Here is a 16872-nt window from a genome sequence, read left to right as displayed (position 1 = left end):
CGTAACAATTTATATTTGAAACTTATTTTCTCCCAGTTCTAGAGGCTGGAAAGTCAGAGATAAAGGTGACCGCTGATTTGGTTGCTATTAAGAGTTATCTTTCTGGCCACCTTCTCGCTATGTGCACACATGGTGGCTGGAGAAAGAAACGCAGAGAAAGAGAGCAGACTCGCTCTCTGGTGTCCTTATAAAGGCACTAATCCCATCATGAGGACATCATCCTCATAACCTTACCTAAACCTGATCATCTCCCAAAGGCCCCATCTCCAGATGCCATCACATTGGGATTAGGGCCTCAACATATGAATTGAGGTGGGGGTACAAATGCCAGGTTACCTACACTTCTGTCCAAACTGGCTACAAATTCAGGGTTCCCAGGACCCTCATTCAAGTTCAATAATCCACTAGAAAAACTCAGAGTTACTGAAAGAGCTATCCTTACAATTATAGCTTTGTTATCAAGATAGCAACTTGGGAAAAACCAAGTGGAAGAAACACCGAGGGCAGGGACTGTGGAGAGGGGTTTCCATGCTGTCTTCTTGCGGAATCCGCATGCCACCCTCTAGCACATCAGTGTGTTTACCAACCAGGAAGCTCCACCCAGCCTTGATGTGGAGTTTTATATGGGGCTTTATGACGTGGGTGCACTTGCTTAAATTACTGTCCATTGGAAGGCTGAGACTTTCAATTCTCTAATCATGTGGCTTGCTTTTGTAGTATCTACCCCCATCCTGGAGCTATCCTGGGGCCCACCAGGGCTTCCCAGGAGGCCGAGTAGTAAAGAATCTGCCAGCAACACAGAAGATGAGAGTTCAATCCCTGGAAGATCTCCTGGAGAAGGAAATAGCAACCCACTCCAGTATTCTTTGCCTGGGAAATCCCATGGACAGAGGAGCTTGGCAGGCTGCAGTCCATAGGGTCACAAAGAGTCAGACACCAAGGGCTCATCGACTAAACAACATGAGTCACCTTGTTAGCATAAACTGAGATGTGGTTGCTGCTGTTGTTCAATTGCTCAGTCATGTCCCACTCTTTGCAACCTCATGGACTGCAGCATGCAGGCTTCCCTGTCTTTCACCATCTACTGGAGCTTGCTCAAACGCATGTCCACTGAGTTGGTGATGCCATCTAACCATCTCGTCCTCTGACATCCTCTTCTCCTCCTGCCTTCTGAAATGTGGTTAAAAGGGGCTTATAATGAATAACAACATACATACTTCTATCACTTAAGAAATTTCAATGGCTTTTGTAGCTCGGTGCCAGGAACCAGGGACAAAGATCAAATACATTTTTTTTTAATTATATCACAGACATAACACTAAAATCACCTCCCCAGCCACAGAGCCCTGCCAGCAAGAGGTGAGCTGATCTAAACTGAGCCCGTTGGCATCTCTGCCTCTGTAGAGACAGGTAGGTAGGAAGGGTCCAAGGTCTAGAGACTGTGCTCTAGATGCACAGTAGGAGGGAGACACTTTCCTCTCTCCCTCTCTGCCCTGGTGTTACCTGTCTGTGTGCATGTATGCTCAGTCATATCTGACTTTTTGCAACTCCATGGACTGTAATCCACCAGGATCCTCTGTCCCGGGGATTTCCCAGGCAAGAATACTGGAGAGGGCTGCCATTTCTTCCTCTAGGGGATCTTCTTGACCCAGGGATCAAACCTGTGTCTCCTGCATTGGCAGGCAGATTCTTTAACCATTGAGCCACCAGGGAAGCCCCTGGTCCTTCCTACTGGTGCCTTATTAGGTCCATGGAGAAAAGCCTATAAATGTATGCCATTTCCTTCCATTTCTGAGGCTGGTCCTCATTTGACCTCCTTGAAGTTGTCTGTCTTTCCTTACATTGCAGACCATTAGGCTGTTCTGCAATCTCAGCTCTCCAATGGCTTCAAGAGAAGTTGGATTTTTATATTCTATTCATCTATGGTTGATTTTCCCATCTGCAGTATAAACAACATTTATTCACTGTTTTTTTCATTTGATTCTGATAATAACCCTGTAAGACTGGCAGAGTAGGGGTTACCAGTGCAGAGTTTTTCTCATTAATCTAAGGTCTGTTTTCTTTCTGGCACGTGATATACCTCTCTGAGATCCTACATAGGTTAGGTATATTGCTATCACTCATATTAGGTTCCTTATGACCCAGTGTTCATCAATAAAAGATCAAAGGAATCACCTAAGGGATTTCAAAAAAGAAAGCTCAGAAAGCACATTTCTTTACCTTCCAAATAAGGCACCCTCTTTCCTCCATGTCTAATATTAGTAACCACCCCCATTTTTAAGTGGATATGCTTTCCCCTGTCCAAGTACTAAGCCAGAGATCAAACTTCAGAATACATAAGAAATTCCTGAGGAATAGTACTTTAAAAAAAATGTACAAAATATTCACAATAAAATTTTTTAAAAGGGTACACTGGGCTATATTAGAATTTAAAGAGATTGAAAAGGCAGTGCTCAGAGTGGGAGCAGATATTTGCAATACAGATATCTGATAAAGAAGGCATACCCACAATGTATAAAGAATATCTCCTAATCAATAAGGAAAGCCAGTCCGCCCACTAGAAAAATGAAAGTTCATAAAATAAGATATTCAGATGTCCAATAAACAGGAATATGTGCTCAACTTCTTTTAGTTTTTAGGGAAATGCGAACTGAAATCACAATGAGATGCAACTATATATTCTCAAGAAATTTTTTTTAAAGGTTTTAAAAAAAGATTGACAATATCAAGTGCTGATAAATACTTAACTGGAGCTCTCATTTATATGCTGTTAGTATTGTTGTTGTTAAGTTGTATCCAACTCTTTTGTGACCCCATGGACAGTAGTCCACCAGGCTCCTCTGTCTATGGGATTTCCCAGGCAAGAATACTGGAGTGGGTTGCATTTCCTTCTCCAGAGGATCTTCCTGACCTAGCGAGTGAAACCCAGTCTCCAATACTGCAGACAGATTCTTTACTGCTGAACCAAAAGGGAAGCTCATTGTTAGTGTAAATTGGTACAAAACGATGGTAAATTATTTCTAAGTATATAGTAAAATTGAATAAATGCATTATCTAGTTCACTTTTAGCTACTGTGCAATAGCAAGGCATACACATGTTCATCAAATATTGTGTGCGTGCTCAGTCGTGTGCAATTCTTCGTGACCTCATGGAGTATAGCCCATCAGGCTCCTCTGCCCATGGAGTTTTCCAGGCAAGAATACTGGAGTGGGTTGTCATTTCCTGCTCCAGGAGATCTTCCTGACTGAGGGATTGAACTGGCATTTCTTGTGTCTTCTATATTGGCAAGCAGATTCTTTACCACTAGTGCCACCTGGGAATCCCAAAGAGAAATGTAGATGGCAACACAATTGTGTGATAGACTTAAATTGGAAACTAACCAAATGTCCACTATATTAATGAGGATTTATGGGTTGATATGTATGTAAGAGTATACTCACACAATAATAAAAACAAAAGCATGGGTTAATTTTACAACCATAATTCTCAGTGAAAAAAGGAAAAATTCCTAGTGAACAAAGAATCAGTTCAGTTCAGTTCAGTTGCTCATTTGTGTCCAACTCTTTTCAACCACATGAATCGTAGCACGCCAGGCCTTCCTGTCCATCACCAACTCCCGGAGTTCACCCAAACTCATGTCCATCGAGTCGGGGATGCCATCCAGCCATCTCATCCTCTGTCGTCCCCTTCTCCTCCTGCCCCCAATACCTCCCAGCATCAGAGTCTTTTCCAATGAGTCAATCCCTGGGTCAGGAAGATCTTCTGGAGAAGGGAATGGCAACCCCCTGCAGTATTCTTGCTGCCACCCCCCCCAAAAAAAGGGGGCTCAAAGAACAAAGAATACTTCTTTATTAACCCATTTATATAAAGCACAAACAGACAAAAGTAAATATGCTGGTTGATGTCACAAAAGTATTGGCTTCTGAGGGCTGGCTTCTGACTGGAAGAGCGAACAGGGCAAGACTCTGTGGGCCAGAATATTCTTTCTTGACTTGATAATGACCATGTGGGTGTTTCTGGTTCATGAAAATTTATGAAGTGGCATATAATATGTGAACTTTTGTGCATGCATGTATGGTATACTTTAATAAAAAGTTAAAAAAATAAAATCTCACTGTAGCTATACATGAAGAGTTTATTTGAGAGAAGCAAGAGTAAATTGGGAAAATCGTTAGGATGTTGTAGTTTTGGCAAGAGATGATGGTAGCCCAGTAGGAAAAAGAAATTACAGAAACTTCTAATTGTCATAGTAGGAAACATAAAACTGATTTAACTAAAGAAATATAGTAAGCAGTTTTCTGAGTCAATAATTGTACATTAATGAGGGTAACATTTATCTTGTATAATTGTCTCTAGCTGTATTTAGCTACTTAGATACTAGCAACAAAAATACATACAGTTGATTTTATACAGTATTATATAAAATCTGGAGGTTTTCTACCAAGCACATGGGTGATCATTAATTTCTTTTTCAATGTAATTTTATTCAATACAAATGGCCCCAAATGGTCTAGGATAATTTTGAATTATCCTAGACTCTGCTTTTTTCTCTCATATCCTATTTTTCCCTTTATTATCTTGGGTTAACATCTTGAAAATCCCCTGCTGGTTTTTCTTAAAGGAAAATACAATTGCAAAACAACCAAGTTTTAAAACCCTGAACACTAGATAATACTACCTTTTCTCCAAAAATTGAGCTTATGGCTGCGTTTTCTGGGCTCAATATGTGGTGAGGTTGTTTGAGATTATAAAGGAATCAGAGTATAGCTCTCCAACACTGCAGTGAAGGATGTTTACAATGGATTTCTGCAGAGGGTTTTTAAAACTAATGAAATGAATATAATTCAAGCTATAATATCCATGGAAACATTTCATTCAGAAACTGCATGATAGAGAATACTTTTCTCATAGCCAAAAAAACCTCCTAGATGGCATGAATTTCCATACATTTTATCCTTGAAGGAAAATTATCCTTCTGAATTTCAGTTATGTTGAAGATGTCCATTAAATTAGATAACTTTTATGGTGCACTTATTATGCTCAAAGCACTTTGGCAGATAATTGGAAAAATACAATAATCAATCATATGTCTCAATTTTCAAGATGTCAAAGTATTTGAAATATTTGTAAAACAGATGTACTAAAAACTTAGAGAATTAAAAAAAAAAAGTTCTACATCTATTTCAGGACAGATACTCTGAACTTAATTCTAAATTGTGCAGTACACACTTACTGGGCAGGATGGGAGGAGGGTTGCAAGGTCTACTTCATGGTAAGATGGTGAAGCAATAGCTGTTGATTTTCACCCCCTAAAATGATCCTGCAGATACATAAAAGCAAGAGAACATCTGATCTATCCCAGAACCCAATATTTAAATATTCTACCAGCCGGTTGGTGACTGGGTCCTAATATAAGTTCAGGAAATAATAGTCCAGGTAGAAAGGAAGGGATACCCAATAGATCCCCTTGGCAGCTCTTCTGACTGTGCCCTGCTTGAGGCATTGATTGTTCCAGCTCTATTTGGTGGTAGAAAAGCATCAAGAGAAGTTCAGTGCTGACTGGAGTAGCATGGAGGACCTGCTGACTAATGAGGGGATTATAAAAGCTCTATGTTCTCTGAATAAGTTGGCTCTGATGGATTCTTTCTTATCCACCATGTGAGGGTGAACCCACCCAGGGTTGTTCTGGAAAACAGCAGGACCTATAGTTGAGATACTAAGAGATTCCCTGAAAGATCAGATTGGTTGATGGGAGGGAAAGTGTAATGGGGAAGTGTTAGAACCTTACTGAATGTCATAAACTCTGCCCTAAAGCAAATTCCACCACAATCTCCAAAGAGAACAGGCAAATGCAAGGACCTGGAATTAACCCACTCCGGTATTCTTGCCTGGAAAATCCCATGGACGGAAGACCCTGGTAGGCTACAGTCCATGGGGTCACAAAGAGTCCGACATGACTGAGCGACTTTCTTTCACTTTCATCCCTCCCCCAACAATATATTAGCCGATTCTTCCAAGAGAATGTGCGTTAAAGGGACTAAATATTTAAGTACCTGAGAAACATTAAGTACCATAGAAGAATGACTTTAAATGATGAATACATTATCTAAAAACAAATTTTAAAAAGAGAAATCACACATCCCTACTACTTTGACCATTCCGTTCTCTTCCTCAGGAGCTCCTGGATGTCCTGACAGAAAGGACACTCAGGACCCTGTCCTAGGACTAGGACTGGTGTTTGTCCTAATTCCTTCAGGCTTATGTAAGTGTAGGCTTCCCTTGTAGCTCAGCTGGTAAAGAATCCACCTGCAATGCGGGAGACCTGGGTTCGATCCCTGCGTTGGGAAGATCCCCTGGAGAAGGGAAAGGCTACCCACTCCAGTATTCTGCCCTAGAGAATTCCATGGACTGTATAGTTCATGGGGTTGCAGAGAGTTGGACACGACTGAGCAACTTTCACTTTCACTATGTAAGTGTAAGCGAATGTTTACCTGAAAGACAAACATGGAAACAAGCAGCAGCTACAGCAGCTAATTAAATAGCCAATAAAACAGAATTAAGTGGAAAAGTCAGGAGAAAGTCATGAGAAAGAGGAAGTTATATAGGATAAAAGTAATATTCCATCAAGAAAAGAATTGATCAAAAACAACTGGGCCAGAAAAAAATATAGTCATAAAAGGCAACACCTGCACTATTGATATTGTGTACAAAATAGATAATTAATGAGAACTTACTGCATAGCACAGATTGGTTCAAAATTGAGATAGGAGTACATCAAGGCTATATATTGTCACCGTACTTGTTTAACTTATATGCAGAGTACATCCTGCAAAATGCCTGACTGGATGAAACACAAGCTGGAATCAAGATTTCCAGGAGAAATATAAGTACTAACACTATCCTTATGGCAGAAAATGAAGAGGATCTAAAGAGCCTCTTGATGAAGGTGAAAGAGGAGAGTGAAAAGTTTGGCTTAAAACTCAATATTCAAAAAACTAAGATCATGGCATCCAGTTCCAATATTACATGACCAATAGATGGAGAAAAAATGGAAACTGTGATAGCCCTTATTTTCTTGGGCTCCAAAATTACTGTGAATGGTGAATGGAGCCATGAAATTAAAAGACACTTGCTCCTTTGAAGAAAAGCAATGATAAACCTAGACAGTGTATTAAAATAGCAAAGACGTTACTTTGCCAACAAAAATCTGTATAGTCAAAGCTATGGTTTTTCCAGTGGTCATGTATGAATGTGAGAGTTGGACCATATAGAAGTCTGAGCACAGAAGAATTGATGCTTTTGAATTGTGGTGTTGGATAAGACTCTTGAGAGTCCCTTGGACTGCAAGGAGATCAAACCAGTCAATCCTAAAGGAAATCCATCCTGAATATTTATTGAAAGGACTGATGCTGAAGTTCTGATACTTTGGCCACCTGATGCGAAGAGCGAACTCATTGGAAAAGACCCTGATGCTGGAAAAGATTGAAGGCAGGAAAAGGGGATGACAGAGGATGAGATGGTTGGATGGCATCACCAACTCAATGAACACGAGTTTGAGCAAACTCCAGGAGTTGGTGAAGGACGGGGAAGACTGGCATGCTACAGTCCATGGGGTCGCAAAGAGTCAGACATGACTGAGTGACTGAACAACAACAGCTGCATAGCACAGAAACTCTACTTGATGTTCTGTGGTGACCTAAAAGGGAAGGAACAGAGAAGGCAATGGCACCCCCCTCCAGTACTCTTGCCTGGAAAATCCCATGGACGGAGGAGCCTGGTAGGCTGTAGTCCATGGGGTCGCTAGAGTCAGACACGACTGAGCGACTTCACTTTCACTTTTCACTTTCATGCATTGGAGAAGGAAATGGCAACCCACTCCAGTGTTCTTGCCTGGAGAATCCCAGGGACGGGGGAGCCTGGTGGGCTGCCATCTATGGGGTAGCACAGAGTCGGACACGACTGATGCGACTTAGCAGCAGCAGCAGCAAAAGGGAAGGAAATCCAAAAAAGGGGGATATATGTATATATATGCTGCTGATTCGCTTTGCTGTACAGTAGAAACCAATGCAATATTGTAAAGCAACCATTCTCTAATAAATTAAAAAAATTTTTTAATTAAAGAAAGACAACATCTGAAAGATATCAGGGGGATATAAATGCATCAAAACATACTTTGAGATTTTAACTTACATTTTTCAGAAGCTGCAGGTCAAGCAGTTGAAACTATTTTGGAGGCTACCTATGTACTAGTTATATAGTAACCTATAACTAGTTATATATAACCTATATACTGGTTATAAACTAGTAGGTATATCTTGCTGAGTAATAACTTACGGGGAAGATAAGTGTGTAATATGTGACTCTCATGTGAAAATCTGGACAAATTACATGTGTCTAGCTTTTTATTTGTGCCTATTTGAAAAGAAACAGTGGAAGAGTACAGACATAAATAAAAATATTAGGGGAAGTAAGGTATACAATTAGCTATTTTGTGTACATTTTTGTGCATATTTTAAACTTTATAGATACATATTTTAAAAATATTTTAAAAAAGGAAACAGAAGTCTAAGGCTTTCCAAGTCAGCCACCCCAGGTCAAAGTGGGGCTGGATCTGTGATTTGATGTTCTCTTTTGCTATAGGATTGACACGGAGAGACTTGATATCCCAGGGCTGCATTTGTGGTCATTAATGCAGTAGTGCAAGATTATATTATGAAAAGAAGTCTGAGACTTGAATCAGAGTTGAGGGCAAGGATGCAGCAAAGATCTGTACTTAGCAGGACCCAAAATCTATTTGTCAAAAATTTGCAAAGAGTTTAGAGCCCATTTAATGTGCAGGCTTTGAAACAGAGCAGTGGGAGATGAGACAGGTACATCAACATTCTGAGAAATTGGTGCCTCAAGCAAAGTCTAACAGACCTATATGCAAATTAGGAGCAGTCTCTACTAGAGCTTTAATGTGGGTCCATTAAGGACCAAACCAATACAGCTTGGCTGGAGGGCTCAAGATAAATGTAAGGATCATGAAGGGAAGACTACATATAAATCATGTAAACACGTCTTTAGGAAAATGGTGCATCGTTTTTTAAGTTTTGGTAGTAACAGGTTAAATTACAAAGTGCTTTCACATTCATTCTGTCATGTGAAGCTCAGAATAAAGGTTAAACAGCCATAACTCCTCTGTTACTACTTCATCAATGAGTAAACTTTCAAGAGTGAAATGGCGTGTTCACATTCACAGCTAGTAAGAGGCTGTGCAAAGAAGAAATACAATTCTTTTTCCCACTCACTGCCTCAGCCATTAATTTATTCATTTACCCCTCATTTCGAGTCCCTAATAAGTCAGTCACTACTTAACAAGAAACAAGGTTTTCCCCTAAGCACCCCCCACTCCACTAGGTCCTCTTACTGTTAGTGCTGTATCAGAAGGAATTATTTTTCTTCCTGCCTTTAACTGTGCTATAGGCAAGAAAATATATGCAATGAACCCCTTCAATTCAACTCCGGGGGGTTTTAAGACCTCCACGGGAAGCCAGAAAGCCCATTAATTCTGGGTCTAATGATCTAGTTTTATGGTTTGGTAACACTCTGCCCTCTGTACTACCTCTGTGCTCCTTCGGACCATTTCAAGGGATGCTAGCATGGTGAAGGAGAGGATGTGGAAATGAACAAGAAGGAATTCAAGTCCATCAATTTCTATTTGTTTGAGGAGGCAGTTGGCACTGACAAAATGAGAAGCTTGGATTATTTGATGAGATAAACTAGTCAGCCTAACTTTCCCTCTCCCCTCCCCACCATAATAAATTTGGAGCTTTCTCACTGCCACACATTGATTTGCCTTGGCTTCTCTTTTTCTTTTATATTAAAAATTATAAAACCTTCTCCAACATACAGAATTGTCTTCATGTAAAGATTGTTATTTGTTTGTTTGCTTTAAGTTAATGGGGCAGAGAGTGGATACTGACAAAGCAGAAATTCTGGAAATACTAGACTTGCAGTTGATCTGAGGACTAAGTCCAGCTCAGTCATATTTTTGTTTAAGTTGGGAAAAGAATAGAGTAACTATCATCAGGATTAAATGAGTAGATTTTTTTTTTATCAAAAAGGAAGGAAGAAATTAAAATAATTTTAAGTGCACACTGCATATAACTGGATTCTAATGAAAGAGCCTGCAAGTTCATTTCAGATCATAACTTTCAAAATGAGTTTGTTGTTAAGATAATGAATTCCCATAGAGACCTTGCCAGTGTGGAGCAAGTTTTTCACGGTATAATTTGATAGATAGTTGGCACCTCTGTCATAAAGAAGAGACAATTGAATTTAGAGACATCCATAGAAGCTTAATAAAAAAAAAAATACTGGAGCTAATGCTTTTGTTTGATCTCTGGGAATTGTCTGCAACCTTCTGCCAATGCTGAACTAACAGTGATTCCAATGACAGTCATAAGCGATTACAGTTTACAGAACCAGACGTTAACTATTGGCATCTTTAAAGAAGACAGCTATTTGAAAATGTTAGAAAGAAAACGTGGTTCCCTAAATGTACTAAACGAGTCGCCAGTCCAGGTTCGATGCACGATACTGGATGCTTGGGGCTGGTGCACTGGGACGACCCAGAGGGATGGTATGGGAAGGGAGGAGGGAGGAGGGTTCAGGATGGGGAACACATGTATACCTGTGGCAGATTCATTTTGATATATGGCAAAACCAATACAATATTGTAAAGTTAAATAAAATAAAATTTTAAAAAAAAGAAACAAGAAGTTTGCATTGGCCAAGCAGAAAATTGCAGCAAGGTGTTTTCAAAGTAATTCCCTGCCTTCCTATAATTTCAGATTGCCTGTCAAGCTTCTCTTCTTCTATCCACTGGCTCTGTCTTTACTGTTCTCAACCCAATTGACTGAAAGACTAAGAAAGAGATGAACAATGGAAAGAAAATAAGCACGTAACTCTGCTTTCATTTTTTTCCCCCTCTTAAGTCTCATCTCAGTTGAACAAAATGTATTACACTTTGATGTAGTGGGCAAACAGGACTAGACCCATTACAGGAGGCAGGACTAAGCTACTCCATTAATCACAGATAGAAGGTTAAATTAAAAAGTGCACAGTCTGGAAAAATCAAGATTTATGAAATATGTCTCCATTATATAGTAGGTAAATACTGAGAAGGGGGCTCCAGGTTAGAAAGAGATAAGAATTAAAGCCAGTTTAACAAAAGTAATCTGTAAATAACCATCTGTATTGATAGAAATAGATTTCCTCAAGGTGACACAAAAATGTCCCCACCAAGGCAACTAAAATAAAATGAGTAATAAAAAATACTGAAATACAAGAGAACTCTGGGATCTATGACACCACCCCAAATCGTTTGCATCTCTCCAAATGGGTGTTGCAACTGACTTATTTTTCATTCCTGATGGGCCAATGCATGTTTGTTATGAAAAGTATTTTAAATAGACTTAACATGTAGAGGGCTTCCCTGGTGGCTCAGACAGTAAAGAACTCGCCTGCAATGCGGGAAACATGGGTTCAAGCCCTGCATTGGGAAGATCCCCTTGAGAAGAGAATGGCTACCCACTCCAGTATTCTTGCCTAGAGAATTCCATGGACAGAGGAGCCTGGCAGGCTATAGCCCATGGGTTTGCAAAGAGTTGGACATGACTAAGGGACTTTCAATTTAACATGTAGAAGTGGATATGTTAGGGTAAAATACCTTTGCTTTTTTTTCTCCTCTCCCTCTCTTTTCCATGCCCTATTATTTCCATCATCATCATTCTGTGCTTGTCAGTAAAATAGCTAGCTTAGAATAAATGTCTTAGTCCTTCCATGATGGCCACAGATACATGTTCTTAAGATGTTTCTCAAGGAAGTTTCTTTCAGGATCAGATAAATTTACCTTTTCTCTTTACTTCTAGGTGATGACAGTTGACTGATTTTCATTTCCTGTTCCAATAAAAATAGGTCAGTGTTGACCAAATCTTAACTAGTCCCTTCAGTTCAGTTCAGTTGCTCAGTCATGTCTGACTCTTTGTGACCCCATGGATGGCAGCACGCCAGGCTTCCCTGTCCATCACCAACTCCTGGAGCTTACTCAAACTCATGTCCATCAAGTTGGTGATGCAATCCAACCATCTCATCTTCTGTCGTCCCCTGTCCTCCTGCCTTCAATCTTTCCCAGCATCAGGGTCTTTTCCAATCCAGTCACATCAGGTGGTCAAAGTATTGGAGTTTCAGCTTCAGCATCAGTCCTTCCAATGAATATTCAGGACTGATTTCCTTTAGGATTGACTGGCTTGATCTCCTTGCAGTCCAAGGAACTCTCAAGAGTCTTCTCCAACACCACGGTTGAAAAGCATCAATTCTTTTGTGCTCAGCCTTCTTTATGGTCCAACTCTCACATCCATACACAACCACTGGAAAAGCCATAGCTTTGACTAGACAGACCTTTGTTGGCAAAGTAATGTCTCTGCTTTTTAATATGCTGTCTAGGATGTCTATGCTGTCTAATGTTTCTGTCTTTTTAATATGCTGTCTTGTCCCTTCAAGTACCAAACAATTTAGAATAAAATTTCATAGACTCATTCTTGTGTTTATTGACTAGGTGTCACCTGATATTTCTAATAAGGATTCTCACTATAGTTCTATATTTCATAAATTAACACATTCTGAGTTTTGATTTTTCATGAGCAGTGACATGTTTATTTTCCTCTGATGGTTGGAGACTTACTTTCTAATTATTCCGTGTTTCAATCATCTAGTTTTTCTTCCTTTTCTTTAGCTTTATGCCCCCTCCCTCTCTTTCTTCCCTCCTTTCCTTGGTTCCCTATCTCTTCTCTTCTCTCTTTCCCATCCTTCTATTATTCTTTCCTTTTCATTGTTTCTATAATTATGTGATGACTTTTCACGTTGTGCCTGTCACTATACTTGTTTAGGTCCTAGTGATATAAGCACAGTTTCATCCCTGAGGAGCTCAAACTAACAACCCTGCAACAGTAGACCATGTACCAGGTACTGAGAAACCCACAGAAACAAAGGCAGTTCCTTGAAGGGGCAAAGGGTAGGATGAAAGAACTGAAGAGGTTTTCAGTTTCTAACTTTTTAAGTCTATCAAAGAAATGAGGAGGCCATTCTAAGCAGAGGGAAAAATAAAGACATGTATAAACATATAAACGTGCATGCAATGTTGGCAGAACCATGAGAAGCGAAGACAAATTCATGCCAGAAAGGAAGTGGCAGTGTGTGTAGTGGGGGAAGCATTAGCTGTGAAGCTAGAGGTTATTTTTTCTGTTTTGAAATTTTTTAATTGAAATATCATTTATAATGTGATAGTTTCAAGTATACAGCAAAGTGATTCAGCTGTACGTATATCTTTTTCAGATTCTTTTCCACTATAGGTTATTACAAGACATTTAACTATAGTCCCCTGTACTATACAGCAGGTCCTGCTTGGTTTTCTCTTATATGTAGTGTGTATGTTTTAATCCTAAAGTAATTCACCCCTCCCCACCTTCTCCCTCTGGTAATCGTGTTTGTTTTCTGTGTCTATGAGTCTGTTCTGTTTTGTAAACAAGCTCATTTATGTCATTTTTTAAGCTTCACATGTAAGCAATATCATATGATATTTCTCTTTGTCTGTCTGACTTATTTCACTTAGTATGATAATCTGTAGATCTATCCATGTTGCTGCAAAGGGCATTATTTCATTTCATGTATTTATAAAAAATAAATTTATTTTTATTTAATATTTGTTTTATTTCATTTTATTCCTTTGTGTGTATATACCACATCTTTTTAAATTCCATGATAGGCTCTGAGAATTTCATCTTGTAGGCAATTCACTCCTTTAAGGATTTTCAAAGTAGTAAATAGAGTGACTTACTCTATAAAAAATAATCACTTTTTCATATGACTGGATTATAGACTCTTCAAAGAAATTGATAAACAAGCAAAAAATTTATCATTTTCCAAGTAATTTTACAAGCAAATAGCTTGTAACTGTGAACCCAGGAGCATCTTTTGCTGGAATACTGCTAATGGTTTCCCTGGACCCTCCCCAGGAGGGTTGTGGGACCCTGCTCTGCTCAAGCAGGAGATGCCTGGTCTGTGCCGATTTGCTCACAGCTTTCCTGGAATCTCTATCTAGGAGTTTCTCAAAGCCCAAGTCCAGTCCCTTTAGCATGTATTTTGAATGCATCCTATTTATCAAAATCTAAAATGTCAGGGGTAGACGGGATCCAACGTAATGTCAGAATAAAGGTATTCATTCAGTGCATTCTTCCTAACACCCAAAATGGCTTTGCTTCTTGAGTTCGGTTATTTTGTTGTGATTGTGATCCATTTTCCAGTGCACATGTGGGCAGCTCAAAATATTTGCCATGGAGTGCTAATGAACGCTGCAAGAAAATTGTGGAACACTTCATACAAAATTGTGGTCATCTTCTTTGACAGCTTTAGCACAAAAAATGGAAAATTGCAGAAAATTGTAAAAACAAAAAATGCAGTTAAAATGGTTTACACTTACTGACAACCTCTATCTCAAACCCTGCTATTTTATCATTTATTTAATCTGTGATGTTAGCTACTAGTTTAAATTTCACTTTCCATTTTCTTCCTTGTGTTGACACTTCCTCACCTCCTGCATCTGACATCCCAGCAGTGAGCACTCACTCACTCCTGAGCACCAGGCACCTGGGCAGTTACATACTCAGGTGTTAGCTCTAAATGGGGATGAGCACTTATTACAGACTACCATTTTATACACATATATACATGCTTATATGTGTATACACTATATACATGTGTGTATATAGTATGTATGAACTGTTGGCTTCAATATCTGTATTAAAAATCCCTTTTTGACCTATAGGAAAGATCTGAGAGATTATTATTTGAGAGATTTTAGTTGGTGATGGACAGGGAGGCCTGGCTTTCTGCGATTCTGCTGCTGCTGCTGCTGCTGCTAAATCGCTTCAGTCGTGTCCAACTCTGTGCGACCCCATAGACGGCAGCCCACCAGGCTCCCCCATCCCTGGGATTCTCCAGGCAAGAACACTGGAGTGGGTTGCCATTTCCTTCTCCAATGCATGAAAGTGAAAAGTGAAAGTGAAGTCGCTAAGTCATGTCTGACTCTTAGCAACCCCATGGACTGCAGCCCACCAGGCTCCTCCGTCCATGGGATTTTCCAGGCAAGAGTACTGGAGTGGGGTGCCATTGCCTTCTCTGTGCTGTGATTCATGGGGTCGCAAAGAGTCAGACACGACTGAGCAACTGAACCGAACTGACTGAAAAGTAATAATGCAATAGGATCAAGGCTCTGATTCTTATAATAAAACCCCCTTCTAGTCTCTGGACTTAGAATTGTAATTGCTTGCCTAACTTGTCTCTTAATCAAGTATGACCTTACATTACCTCTTATTTCCTTGTCTACCTATCCAAATTATTGTGTAGTAAGTTTTCTGACCCCAAGTAAACTATAAGCTCCCAGAAAGCATGAAATGTATACCATTCATTTCTAGCTTCCCAAATGCCCAGAAAACCTCATATGCTTCTCAGCATATTCTATTAATACTTTTAAAATTCCACCAGGATTAAATATTTTGATGAGAAATTTGCCTCTATTCTTTTAGTATCTTTAACATACAACTCAGAAAAGTAGATTTGCTTACTACCTTTCTTTTGGAGTTCATATTCTCATTTGCTTTGAGAATTTTCAACTTTACATGAAACAAGAGGAGCCCAATTACTTCCCCAAATAATGGGAAAGTAGACTGAGATATAAATTATATTTTTCAAGTCATAAATGGCAGTCATCTGCATTAAAGTTACCTATGTGTGTATGCTCCATCGCTCAATCATGTCTGACTCTTTGTGACCCTATGGACTAAAGCCCACCAGGCTCTTCAGTCCATGGGATTCTCCAGAAAAGAATAATGGAGTGCATTGCCATGCACTCCTCTAAGGGATCTTCTTGACCTGGGGATCAAAACTGCATCTCCTGCACTGCACTTGGATTCTTGGCCCACTGAGCTACCAGGGAAGCCCCAAAGTTACCTATAACATATTTTAAATAACTGATATAATGCAATGAAGAAAAACAGCCAGAACTTGCAACAACATGATGGACTTAAGAGACTGTGACATTGAATGAAGCTGGACAGAGAAAGACAAATATTATATGATATCACTTATATGTGGAATCTTAAAAAAGAGTACAAAGAACTTATTTACTGGAGAAGGAAATAGCAACCCACTCCAGTATTCTTGCCTGCAGAATCCCAAGGACTGAGGAGTGTCACAGATGTAGAGAACAAACATAGATATCAGAGGGTAAGGAAAAGGAATAAACTGGGAGATTGGGATTGACATAGACACACTACTATATATAAAGTAGATAACCAATAAGGACCTACTGTATATCACAGGAAACTCTGATCAGTACTCTGTAAAGGCCGATATAGGAAAAGAATCTTTAAAAAAAAGTAGATATATGTATAACTGATACACTTTGCTAACACAACATTGTAAATCAACTACACTCCAATAAAGATTTTTCAAATAAATAAAACATAAAAAAGAAAAATAGAAACACAGGTAAGTGAGAGAGGCTATTCTTTAAAACAGAGCAGAAGAGCCTACAAAGAATAAAAGAGACAAAAGAAAACAGTTCATTCTGGCAAGAAACCTGAAAGAGTTTGAGACTGACTTTTTTAGGAAAAAGAGTTAAGTATAAAAACAGACTTGAGGAAATTGAAAGGTGATCTTTGATCATTTAGAGAGTAGATGCCAACAAAATGTTCTTTCTGAGGGAACTAGTCATAGTAAGGAAAAAATCATCACCTTAACCCTAAAGCTACAAAACTAGAACTCATAAA

Source organism: Bos javanicus, chromosome 27 (genome assembly GCF_032452875.1).
Source record: "Bos javanicus breed banteng chromosome 27, ARS-OSU_banteng_1.0, whole genome shotgun sequence".
NCBI lineage: Eukaryota > Metazoa > Chordata > Mammalia > Artiodactyla > Bovidae > Bos > Bos javanicus.
This window is presented reverse-complemented; position numbering follows the sequence as displayed.